This window comes from Solanum dulcamara, chromosome 10 (assembly GCF_947179165.1).
Source record: "Solanum dulcamara chromosome 10, daSolDulc1.2, whole genome shotgun sequence".
NCBI classification, from domain to species: Eukaryota; Viridiplantae; Streptophyta; class Magnoliopsida; order Solanales; family Solanaceae; genus Solanum; species Solanum dulcamara.
The window spans coordinates 9,740,041-9,754,231 of NC_077246.1; the positions used below are offsets into that span (position 1 = coordinate 9,740,041).

At 32.5% G+C, this 14,191-nt stretch overlaps 1 pseudogene; it reads right to left on the minus strand.

The window, feature by feature from the left end:
• Positions 1 to 6,391: 6,391 nt before the first annotated feature.
• Positions 6,392 to 12,446, minus strand: LOC129870196 (autophagy-related protein 18f-like; annotated as a pseudogene).
• Between the last annotated feature and the right edge of the window lie 1,745 nt (positions 12,447 to 14,191).

A 14,191-nucleotide genomic window follows, 5' to 3' on the forward strand; every position in this document is an offset into this window, starting at 1 on the left:
AGATTCGTAGTATTACAAACTAGCATATATCTAAGTAATTAGCTCCTAAATTAGTTGGCTTTTTGTAAGTTTCTTTATTTAAATTAACTAAGATGGCCATTTGGCTCTAATTTTTCCCCAAAATAATAGTTGTGCGTCGTCGTCTTCTTCTGCAATTTTCGTCGTCCTCCTCCTTCTTCTTCTTTTTCGCCCTTCTTCTTCTTCTTCTTCTTTTTCTTCTGCCTTTTCTCATCATTCTTCTTCTGCATCTTTTTCTTCTTCTTCGTTGCTTCCTCTTTTTCTTTAAAATTCGACCTACCGTAAATGTAAATCGTTCGACCGAATTGTATATCAAATTTTCATATCTAAAATTTGGGACTGTTTACATGTAACTTTGAGTTGATAGATATTGAATAGTCATGTATACTTCATGTATAGTTAAGTTATATTCAATTTTTTGAATGTATCATAATGTATGGTCAATGTATAACTCAAATATATTTAAGCTATATTGTATAGTTAGGGGTCGCTTGGTAGGAAATATTAGGAGAAATAGTCCATGTATTATGTATGGTATTATTTAGTACTATGTTTGGTAGGAATTTTGACACCCTACATGGTATTAACTAATACTTTCCATTTGGTGGTATTAGTAATATACAGGTCTAATACCATGGGATTAAGGTATGTAAAGTCAAAAATAGCCATCAAATCCTTTTAAATATTTTATTTATTTTATGTTTTATATTTTTAAAAGTAAATTTATTTAAATAAATTAGCTTACAAATTTCATTATTTAGAGAGAGTTGTTTGTTGCTAAATAAATCAAATACAAATCAATACAATATTTGAAATGTGAGTTGTTTAACATTTACTAATTGAAAAAGTAAATATATCACCACATGACGTTTGTGATTTTAATTGAATGTATTATTTGTTGATATGTATGTGATTTTCTAATTATTTGTATTTTGAACAATTTATCAAATTGCATACATATTAAAACTACAACTTGCAATTTTTATGTGTAAAAGTAAATGGTTTATTCGATTTTACAACCGTTTACCATTTTTTTGATTTTAAAAGTAGAAGGTCTGTCTTTTTTAAATTGAAAATTGATGTTTTGTGATCAATTTAAAATAATTCAAGTGAGAAAACAACAAACATGACAACAAAATTGTTCTTCTCCTAGCTAGTTAGAGACCACAAAAGAAATAATCTAATCCCGCATTTATCTATCTTGACTCAATTACATAACATAGAAAATCTCATAATAATTCAAGGGTATAATTGAAAAGAATTTTTGTAGAATTTTAATCCAAACACAAAATTATGTGGGAACAATGAACCGAACACTTGATAAAAAATAATCCCTGCATTACTAATTCCTGCATTAGTAATCCCTATGTTATTAATCTTTGTACCAAACGATCCATTAGTGTATATTTTTTATGATTTTTTGCAAGCTATATTATATAGTAAGTGTATACTTTCTATGACTTTTGACAAGTTATATTGTATAGTCAATGTATACTTTTTATAATTTTTGGCTATTTTTTTAATGTAAATAATAACATGAGTATATTTATTATAAACTAATTATTTATTGGATATATTTGAAACTATCCCTTTTATTTCCTTGTTAGTGGAAGGTGAAAGATGAAAGAGGGAGAGGTCATGCATTTTCCTTGTAATGTATATTAGAAGGGAAAATTTTAAATACAAGATTTTAAAAAAAAATTATATTTGATTTAACATATACAGAGTAAATATGAGAAGTTGTTCTAAAGCAAAATTCAAATATTAACTAATGGAAGCAAATAAAAAAGAAGTAAAAGTATATGCATTTTATTGTTAACTGTAATTAAAAATTTAACAAACACTACTCTTTGATCATGTAAAAGTTTGGATGCCAAACTCAAAGTTCTAATTTTTGCCCTCATCAATGATCAAATTTGAAAATTAAAAAAGAAAAAATAAAAACTTGAACTAATAATAAGGAAAAGTCAAATCTAGATAAATAATTAATTTCTAAATCCTAAACAATGATGCTAAAAATTTGTTGCTCCCAAATTGCACATGCAAATGGAAGTGGTCGTATACGTAATAATGTGATTACAAGCAATTGAATGTCGAAACTACAATAATTTATATTTAACTATTTATTAAATTAAACTAGTTTTAATTATTAACTCAAGCTATCTTTTCTCAAAGTTTGGATGGTTGTTGATTATACTACTAATTATACTAAAACAAGAAAGTAATTGAAAATATTGCAGAGGTTGTTCACAAAGATAAAACTTAGGGATATGGTGATTGCATATATCATATTATATATTTTTTTTTTGAAATTGCATAATTTCATAATTAAGATATATTTTTCAACCATCACAAATCAATGATAAAATTATAGGTTCAACTAAAAAATTTCAAGTTCAAATGTTATATTCCGGATTTTTGCTTCTTGGACTATTCGTGAGCTAACGGATATAAATTCAAGGACTTTTAATTTTGAATTTTAAAATGACATGATTTGTTGTAAATGACTAGTTATATGGATAATTTATGTGAAGTAAAAGACATCTCAAGAAGTACCCTTGAGCCAAATCAAAATAGAAGTCATCAAATATTTTTTTTTCTTAAAGTCACGTTTTGGATAAGCTGACTTCGGGAGGCCATAACCCCTTTATAATTTGGTAATTTGGGAAAATCCTCAAAATTAAAGTTGTAGAAAATTGAAATATATTTCCAACCATAGGTCGTGAGTCTGGAGGTGACATCGCAATAAGGAGATATGCATATTTTAAGACAGAGGAGTCAAGCTGGATAGTAGATTCGGCCCAACCCGATTCTAACTCGGGTCAGGCCCAATAACCACATCCTTAAGGGATTTGTTTAAGCTTCTATCTTCATCCTCAAATAAGAAAACATCTAGAAATTTCCATAGAGAGAGAGAGGAAGTTCTTGAGAGAAAATACCAAATCCGATCAAAATTCGAGTTTCGAAATCCAAAGCTCATGAAGAGAAAATTGTTGTACGTCGCGTTGGCTTCAATTTGAGCTAGATATCAGCCAATAAGGAGAAGATTTAATGTGTTTGCTGCACACTTGAGGTAATATTAAAGTCCCTTTTTCATTGTTAACAAGTTTCGTTAGAGTTTTAACGGATTAGAACGGAGAAAATAGCGTTATAAATTAGTTTGGTGATTTGTTGAGATTTATGGGTTAAAGGGTTATTTTAGTTAGCTTAAATGGATGGAATTAGCTTAGTGATGATGTATAATAATGGTTGATATTGCTTTGATGTTGTTGATGAGTTGTTGTTCTTGAATTTGGAGGTAAAAGGTGTATGAAGATTGTGAGTGTTCAAATTCGTTTTTGGGATTGTGTAGCTGGTAGTAATTCTGGAATATCTCATTGTGTAGACCTTTGATTTTAGATATTAAACATGTTTTGGAAAGCTAATATACGTACCTACAACTCTTATGTTTATGTTGTAGTCTATATCTGCTGTTATTATGTCGAAAAAAGGGGATGAATCATGAGACAAATTCTGTCCAGATTCTGGATTGAAAAATCCCTCATGTATAGTTGTTAGTGTTTTGATGATATCGTTTTGTACAAAACGAGTTTTGAATTGATCTCTTTTGGGTTGAAAACTTAAGACATAGATCTAAAAGTTTCATGAAGGTCAGTAAGTCCAGGTTTACCATTTTCAATTTCAAAATGTGGACACAACTTGAGGTACTCGGTTTTCCGAACTTACTATTTTGGGTAACATAATTCGGGTGGCAACATTCTAGGCTTATTGTCAATAATAAATTTTGTTTTATGTCAATATTTTGGATTGTTGATATTACTTGATGATTATATGGCTGATTTGAAAGTGGAAAAAGTGAGTGGTATAGGGGAGGTGTTGTCCAAATTTTTTTAGAAATAACCTACTAACGGTAGAGTACGTTTTATTCATGTCCATAGCTTAACCCTAGTGCTTAACGTTTTAATATAGGTTGAGAAAATATTGGGCAATATATTCGTATAAACGCTAAAGATATGTAAAGCTAACCTTTCTTTCTTTTGGCATGATCTTATGAAATAAATGGACGACGAATGTATGAAATTCCAACGAAGCTCTTATTCTTAGATATACTAGGATGGCGAATGTTCTTAATTTTCAGAATTTATATCGTTATGTATTGACTCATATGTATGATTCCAGCCATCCAAGTTGGTATAAGTCATATTTTAGTATAAATCATACTTCTATATAATTCATAATTGGAATAATTTATAATGTCAATCGGAGGTTACTTGAAATGAATATTGTCTTGATTTTCAAATGATTGTTCATTTGAATTATTCTATTGAGTCTCAAATGATGATTTAAATGCATACGGTTACTCACTGCTCTACTCGTGCATGCCTTAATGTATCTTTCATCGAGTCCCGGATCGAGTATGTATTCGTGCACAGTTTCACTGCATAATTCACCGAGTCCCTCAATAGAGGGTCGGGTACGGTATATATGTATATGATGATATGACATGAGGACATGATGACATGATGATGGTGTCGAGCCCATGATGGGCTGAATATGATATGTATGTATACGACAGATTCACCGAGTCCCTAAAGGGCCGGATATGATATATGATATAAGCATGCATGACTTTATTTTATAAGGTACAGGTACAGTGACTTCTTGAGTATCATACTTGTCTCGTGAAACCTCTACTTTAGCTATGATTTTTCTTACTGTATTTCATGCTTTATACTCAGTACATGTGTCGTACTGACCCCCTTTCTTCGGGGGGCTATGTTTTATGCCCGCAGGTACAGATACTCATTTTGGAGAGCCGCCAGCTTAGGATTCTACTCAACGGGTTTGAAGTGCTCCATTCTCTCGGAGCCTGAACTTTTGGTACTAATCCTTATAATATATATATATATATATATATATATATTTGTGTATTTAGGGATACGGCGGGGCCCTGTCCCGTCATATGCTATTGTTAATCCTCTTAGAGGTCTGTAGACACATGAGTGGGTTGTGTATAGATGTTGTCCGGTGTACTAGTATGGCTTATGTTTTTGGACGTTTACATTCGGAGTGGAAGCCTTGTCGGCTTACGTATTATGTTATCGTATTTTTGACAATTAAGACTCCCCACGAGATAGGTGATTTTGGTATATATATAAGTGACAGTTTGAGACGATGTGCTGCCCGTATAAATCCTATATCATGTTTAATTGCCGATTGACTATAGATAATAGGTGTGTATACGAGTGTCCAATTCGAACACTAGTCATGGCCCACGGGGTTAGATCATGACATCAAATGAATTTAAGTATTAGAAAAAGAAATACTTATTTAAAATTAAGATATATTTTTAAATCGACACAAATTAAGTTCGAGTTTAAAATTATTCTAAATTTTGTGAAATGAACTTTAACATGCAAATAAAGTAAGAATTTTTGCAAGTTGTCAAATAACGGGACCCTAAGATAAGTTGCATACGGTAGGATATGACACTTAGAGTCTTTGCTTAAGTAAAAATATGTCACATAAATTAAAATAGAGAGCGCATTAATAATATGAAGAAAGATAAAAAAAAAATCATTGTCCTTTTATTCAAATATATCCGATCTTCTTTCTCTAATGCAGAAACTAGATTATTTTTAAAAACTGATCTTTATTTTACGTACTTTTATCTTTGATCTATAAAAAAATATCAAGATACAACTCCCGAGTCACACTTATCAACTATTATATTGAGAGTTATTAGTTAAAAGCCTCCTTAAATTTGATACACTTTATTAAATGCACATCTAAAGTATGAAAAATCTTTACTTACCCCCTCAAATATGAATATTTGAAACTATTTACCCCCTAATATGCAACATGACACAAAAACATTACTTCGTCTCAATTTATATGACTCGCTTTATTTTTAGTTAATTCTAAAAGAGATGACACATTTCTATATTTAGTAAAAATTTAACTTTAAAATTTTCATTTTACCCCTAATGAAATGATTTATAGCCACACAAATATTTATGATTAATTTTAGACCATATTTTTCTTAAATTTCGTGTCAAGTCAAATTACATCATATAAATAAGAACGGAAATTATATCGTTTTACTTTGTTATTTATCTTCACCTCCTATGGTTATTTCATATGGAGTACACCTAATAAAGTAAATCGATATAATCTTTGCCCCTATTTAATTATATGTTGTTCAGGTTAGTTTATTATAGTATCTGTTAGGCTGATACAGTAGGTATTTTGAAACCCATATTTGTCACCCATGTTTCACTATTGAGTTGTCAACCAGTCTGTGATAAGCTTAGAGTCTTTCATTTCTGTTTTATATAATCAAACAGATCAGAATTCAGAACCAACAAAACCAAAATATAAGTTGCCATGCATTTCATTGCCTTCAAATTCAATTAAACAAACCAGCTTCATCTTCCAAATGACTTTACTGTTTTTGTAACACCTAGGTTAATATTTACGAACTTCGATTGTCTCTCCTTCATGGAGCTTCTTACATTGTTTACCAAATCTAGGCTAGTCGTTTGGCTTGTCGCTCCAACACTATTCCTCGCGGTTTCTCTGCCATGGTGAAGTTCAATGCTGGATTCATCCATGGAATGGGAAGAGACAGAACCACTATTTAACTTGAGCTTGGTGCTCTCAAAGACCTCTGGCCTTGACATAACTGTTGGCCATTGTCGCCATGAACACGAACCCTTATTCATTTATTAAACAAAAAAAAAAAAATCTCACTTCTGATAGAGCAACTTCAGATAAAGCAAATTACTCTCCACCTCTAACACAGAAAAATGTTGATTACCTCGCTTGTTCGGTCTTGGAAGCTTGAAGGTGATTAAAAACTGGAATTGAATGTTTTTTTAACCTTGCCTCAACCATATGAGTTGGTATTACTTCAATCTCAGCCTCTCCACCACATCCGTCATCTACGTAAATCCTATCCATAACAAATGATTGAAAACATACCTGCATATGAATTTAAAAAGACAATGGAGATTTCAGCAATTACACAAAGGATGGAAGTGAGATCTGCTGATAAAAGATCTCGTTAACATACAAAGATTAATGTACCTCAGATTTTGCCCACAGTTGATTCTGAGGTTTATGCATTTGGAGTTCTGCTTCAGATATGTATATATGATGTCCTTCCTCAGATCTTATCTTCTCTCGAGTGATTGTGTCCCTAGTCTCGGAACAGAGACTATTTCCCTTGGTTATTCCTTCAGGAAATACTTTACTGCTATCAGAACATCCAAATTCACCATAAATATCAGCATTATCATCTCGTTCTTTGTGATTTTGTTTCTGGAAAATATTCCACTTCTGGATTGCCTCTACCACTAATCTTGTTTCAATACCTGCCTCGTAAGTTGAACCAACAGAAGGAATGGTTGTACCGGAATCTAGCTCAGAACACATACGCAATGCATACTGCGTCATACAGCCTAGAGATGAAAAAACAAGCAGGCGATGATTTGATTTTAGAAGGCCTGAATCTGCATATTGACTAGTACTATTGCAGTGGTGAAAAGCTGAAGCAATGGACACAGAAAAAGAAATCGTCCTTCCAGTTGCAGCAGCTGCAGCACCGGTTACAGTATTTCTCCAACCATTATTTCCACTCCTCATGCGACCAACAACAGAAAGAGTCACTGGAGGGCCAGACTCACAGATGTTCTGTTGTTTAAGCACCGGAATTTTTGAATTCGAGGTGCAATGAACAGCAGGTTTTTCCAGGACACTAGAGTCATTACTCCTCGCAGTAAGATATGCATCTGAAGATTGAAAATTAACTGCTTCCCCTGAAGGAGAAATTGTAAATAGATGGCTAGTCCCTCTGGAAGAAGTTATCATAATCCACTGGCTATCACCACTAAAACTTATATCTTGTATGACCTGAGATATCCAAAAGGAAAATTCAGTTTACAGACCTCAACAACAATAAATTTAAACAGGAAAAGAAAGCAGACAAACTACTCCTACCGCATTAGTGAATCCGCGCTGCAGCCTGTAAAGATGGACATAAGATGAACCAGGAGTAGGCGAGGTATTTTCAGATAGTATAGGCATTATCTGGAATACATTGATATTATGACCCTGAACTGAAGCTGTCACCAAAAGAGTACTGCTAGGATCAAAGCATAGAGCTGAAATAGGACTCTTATGTGCCCTAAACTGAGCAATAAGAGCTTTACTGACAATGTCCCTGACTATGACCTAAGATGCACAAAATTCAAGACGTTAACATAGAGGTTGAATGTTGATCCACGACAGTGTATTCATAAAGCACCAAATGCCAATCACTTCCAAACATTCAAACTAAATGAAAAGAGACACCCACAACACAATAACCACAAATGTAAGAGTTAATTATGATGTGAAAGGAACTTATTGTAAAATCAACAGAACACAAAAAAATCAGCCAAGAACTAATGTTTTACTTATAAACTCAAAAGAGGAAGAGAGTGAATTATTCTGTCCACAACAAGGAGAAGATATAGAACAAGTGACTGAAATGGCACATGAAGACGGTGAGATAATGGATGTTGATCAGAGTAACTTGTACCATTCCGACATTGTCTGCACCTGGGAGATGACCATTAGCAGTTCCTGATATCTTCACACAAGCCGTACCAGATGGGGAACAATTACTATCTCGTGACAAGTCAGAATAGTACCTAGCGAGCTTCTTATACCCGATGTCCCCAAGAATCACAATACCAGCTGCAAGTTGCTTGCTGGATTCCTTTGCATAATGAGCAATTAAGCTGCCATTTGGGGCTAGACTGGGGAAACTAGCTGAAGGAGTAAGGTGCTGCGGATCAACGTGACCAGAATTTGAGATTGTAACTGGACTTCCACTATAGGCCATCCACCTGGGACCTAATGCAAGAGGTCCCACACCTGTACTACCGAACCCTGAAAAACCCGTGATGACAGGATTGATAACAACAGTATATTCCCTATCTAGAGTTGCAGCATCAAAGCAGTGTATCTGCAATAGGAGAAACTTAACTGATGTCTAGCAAGAAGAGATTAAAAGTATATAATATGCTACACATACCTGAGCTTCTTGTAAAATTGCAATCACTCGGGAGCTACATCTAACCAAATGAATAACTGATCTGAACTTCAACTGATGCACGTAAGAGTGAGATGTCAAGGAATAAAACCAAACAATAGTGGGCACAAAACTGGTACTTTCTTGGTCATGATACTGTTGGATGGTTGCATCATGAAGTTTTCCTAGGCCCTCCCGAATGTTGCTACCTCCAGAAAAACATCCATCAGTACAAAGTACAAAAACTGGGCGACTACCAGAAAACTTGTCCTCGTGCTTCTTTGATGCTATTGGTTTTGGTAATATATGCATGAAGGAAACAGGACCATCTAGCCTGGAAACTAAGTTGCGTATATTATCAGAATCATCAACATCCCAAACCTGGAAACCATTCTGACAACCCAAGAGCAAAATTTGACGAGAAGTGCCTCCCTCACATTCCAGCTTGTCAAATCCAGCCCACAGAACCTGATGTGGTAGAAGAAGAATATGAGACGGCACAATTTCCATCGGGAAGTGCAGTAAAGGAGTAAAAGAAAATTCACATAGCAATGCGACAACCACCACCTCTTAGCACTGCAGGTAAATATTTGAACTGATATCCTGACAATGTTGTTGATCAGATATCAATGTTCAACAATCTATAATTTATTTGATCCATCAAACAAGTAAATTTTTTGTTTGCCACCTTTCTTTATTAAGCCTTTTTTAAGAAAAGGTAAATAATTGATTAATGATGGGGCGAAACCACATATACAAGTCGTATACTGAGAAACTTGCAGTACTAAGTTTACTAAGTTTCTCAATGATGATTACCTCAGACCTCCTGTGGCCTCTAATCCACCATATATTTGGAATTACACTTTAAATGATTTATCTATTTCTGAAATAGGTAACTTACTACAGTTCAAATGATTACCTAAATGAAGAATCATAACGAAATTAAATCCTTGACTAGAGATGGAATCCTGAATGACCTACAACCACTACAGAACCAACTGAGAACCAGCTCACTCATGGAAGGAAATTAATAGTCTTTCATCCTCAAAAGTCAAAACAAAACAGACTATAGTCATATAAATCAGTCTTCTTCTTCCCAGGTTAGCACTTGTCACCCATGAGTATTACCCAGGGCGCCCTGCACTTCCAATCAAACTTCTTAGAGTCAAAGTAGCTATTACAGCCAATTACCAAGCTTAAAAAAAGAACTTCATCTTGAAATCCAATAAAACTAGCTTCTTTCTGATATACTGGACCTTCCTGCCCATCAGAAATCAAAAGCACATATGGCTTCAGCAACACCAGCATCTATCTTCCGAGTTTCGACATCCATGACAAAGCACCATAATACTTATTTATGATTAGCAACAGAGTGAAAGCAAGAAAAAATTGCTCTTTGATTGGAAATCAACCAGCCATAGGCACCAAAAACCAAACTATGTTCACAGGATTTTGAATCGCAAGATTTGCATCTATATGAACTCATATTTTTCCAACATCAATCTAGATTACATCCACTTAAACCCTGATTACCTTAAACCAAGATCAATCTGAAATTCATCAACTTAAACCTCAAAACACCCTAGATGAAAATTTATTTTTTTGGGGGGTGGGCCCAAGAAGTTGGTCAAATCATAGCGTTAAAGCTAATTTTCACTCTGGATAACAGCCAAAAATTTCCATTAGGATCTTATATATCATCAAGATCGCAGCACTCTTCACGTGTTTCATCAATTAAGCAATTTTAACCATAAAACATAAGTTGTTAGAAAGTAATACAAGACTTCACACAGAGTTAACATAGATATCCTATGATTTCAATTCTCTGCACCCCACCCCACCCCCAATCACGAATACAAGGGGCCCCATATCATCCCATTGAAGGTTGGTCAAAGTTTATTCACCTTGAACTGCTCCCACTCAAACCCAACCAAAATGAGAAATGGTCACAGGAGAACAAGGAAAAAGTGATCACCTGTCTGTAAGTATGTACACCACCCTAATTTACAGTAAGGCTCAACCAACATGTGACGAATGAAATTAAAAGTCTAAACTACAAAACTTAGTGGCACATATGGAAAAATTCTTGAAACTAGATACAAAACTCGGAAAAGTTCTATCAGGGAGCTAACTTTAGTCCCAAAAATATTCATGAAAAAAGAGGGAACAAATATTGTCACACATAAAATTATAAACTGCATTTAGTTACTCCTATTCTCTATAGTTACCTTAGAATACATAAAGCACAGTGCAGCATTCAAAATATAAAGAATTTGCTGCATTAGCTAGCACCATTAAACATCAAAAATTCATCCAACAATTGTGATCCAGCTATAACTTGTTTGCGAGATTTTTTATTATTTATGACCATCATGTTCGGGCCAGCTTTCACACCCCTCGACTAATTCCACGGTATGTCTACCAAGCCTAGGACAAACAGAAAGAATCACCTAGTGTTTTTGTCTTCATTGGGATTTGAACCTGACACCTCAGGCTCTCGCTCAATTCATTGACTCGACTACTAGGGTACACCATCAATTTATTGACAAGACTAATTGGGTGTTTGGATTGGCTTATTTTAAGTAGTTTTTGGCTTTAAAACTTTTTATTTTTATTTTGAAAGTGTCTGATAAACACAAAAAACACCTGGCTAAATTATTTTTTTTTTAAAAAAAAACAATCAAAAGCTGGATGTCCCAACTTATAGGTTTTAGCTTCTAAGCAACTTCAAATAAGTCAATTCAAACACCCCCGACAAGTAAAGTTCCAACCTTTTGCTGAAATACAATCTATTGACTATAATATCTAACTAATTCAAAGTGATTTGAAACACGGAAATTGCACCTGATCATGATTATAGTCATTGTCCCTGTCCACAATAGCCGAAGCAACTGACCTAATGGTTGAAGCAACAGTAGAAGCACCAGAGGATACAATCCTGGAAAGAACTCGAAACGACGTCGGAATGAAGCCATTATTACTCTTACCTGACTTTGGTTTTTGACCATCATTGTTCTTCATCCCCATGACCCAAAACACAAATCAAAAATACCCCTTTGCTTCTTCCTACACCCAAAACATCCATATACTTCCAAATCACACAAGAAAACAAGAAACCCACTTCAATTCCAATCTGGGTTTTTCAGATATTCACAGTTATACAACCACTTTTTCAAGAAAATTATGTACTATCTGATAAACTTTACACCTAACTTATCAAATCAACGAGGCCCCCAGAAAAAAAATGAATTATAAAAATAGTATCTTTCTTAAAAATATGATTTGAAATACGATTATGAGTCGAATTTGAATCGGCAGGGTTGAAAGATACAAAGAATGGAGATGTTTTAAATGTAAACGTATTGGAGTTGGTGTCTGATAACATGAAAAATAAAAATTAAAAAATCATTTTATCTTTCAAAATTAGAGTTAGAATTGTATTTAGTCATACCTTTTTTCAATTAATATTTAAAATTTAAATATATATTTTTAAAAATATGAAATATAATTCAAATGGGGTTATTTTACGATAATAAAAAATTTAGAATTTTTTCTTGAAAACAATAAAAATGAAAAAAGTGAAATTTATCAAAGTTTTGGTTGTTTTTCAAATTCTAAATACAATTTTAAATTATATTTGAAATTTTTTCATGGCGAAACACTATTTTTTAAATAAAGTTAAATAATATGTCAAAAATAAATAAATAAATAATATTCATGACTAAATGGGTGTACATGTTTGATTTAACACACGTTTAAAAAAAGTATTCTACTATTTTATTTTACTTGACCTATGTTAACTTGACATAATCATTAAGAAAACTTTTAGTAGAGGTGAATTTTTTAAATTAATCTTATTAATAATTTTTTGAAATTCTAAATTTGACTACAATTATTTTATTTAGTTATTTTAATATTAAGGATAATATTAAAAAAAAAAAGTAACAAAACTCTCTTAATTTGCTAAATTAGTCAAGTAAAGAAAAAAATAAAATCAATCAATATGATACTTTCTTATAGCATCCATTTATATTTATTATTTTTCTCTATTTTTTGACTTTTGTTCTTATTTAAATAAACTACTTTACTGTAAAAGTAAACTACTTAATTTATTATAAATAAATATTTTATTAATGTAGCAACATTTATAACAAAGACTCTTCACATATCAATTTACAAGGAGTAACTATTCATAACTCACACCTCTCTAATTTCCACTCTTAATAAAAAAAATCTTTTTTTACCTTCTTCTAATTATAAATTATTTTTTAATATTTTAAGTATGTTTCTCTTATATATATATAACCGCCGAGCCCCTTTTCTCCTCGGTCACAGAGACAAAATAACATTTTTGTGGACAAGGACAATGACTATAATCATTGGGGTTTACTTGTTTTAGTATTCCTCCATAACCAATGTTTGATGCATCTGTTTCTATAATTTTTGGCCAAGTCGGGTTAGTTAGTGTTAAACAAGGTAAAGATTTAACACGTTGTTTAATATATTTAACCAGTTCAGTTAGACTATCAGTCCAAAGAGATTTATGATTCTTTTTTAATCGTTCATATAATGGAGATAAATCTCTAGACAGATTTTTGTAAAAAGGAGAAATATAATTTAAACTTCTCAAAAATCTTTGGAGCGTAGTCCTGTCTTTACAACATTAAAAAATTTTGAATCAAAATCAATCGATCGTTGGATAGGAGTAATCTTTCCTTGGCAAATATTGTGTCCAAGAAAACGAACATTAGTTTGAAATAAACTCATTTTTGGCTTAAATATGACCAAACCATTTTGTATAACAATCTTTTTGAAAATATCAAGATGCTTAATATGAGTTTCAAAGGTTTTGGAGTAGACCAAAATATTATCAATATAAACAATGATAAAATCTAAATAAGGATTAAAAATATCATTCATAATTTTTTGAAATTCAGAGGGGGCATTTTTTAATCCAAAAGGCATAACGTTTCATTCATATTGCCCAAAATAAACATTAAAAGCAGTCCTATAAGTATGTTCTTTGAAAATCTAAATTTGCTAATAGCCTGATTTTAAATCAAATTTTAAAAATATATTGGCGTCATATAATCT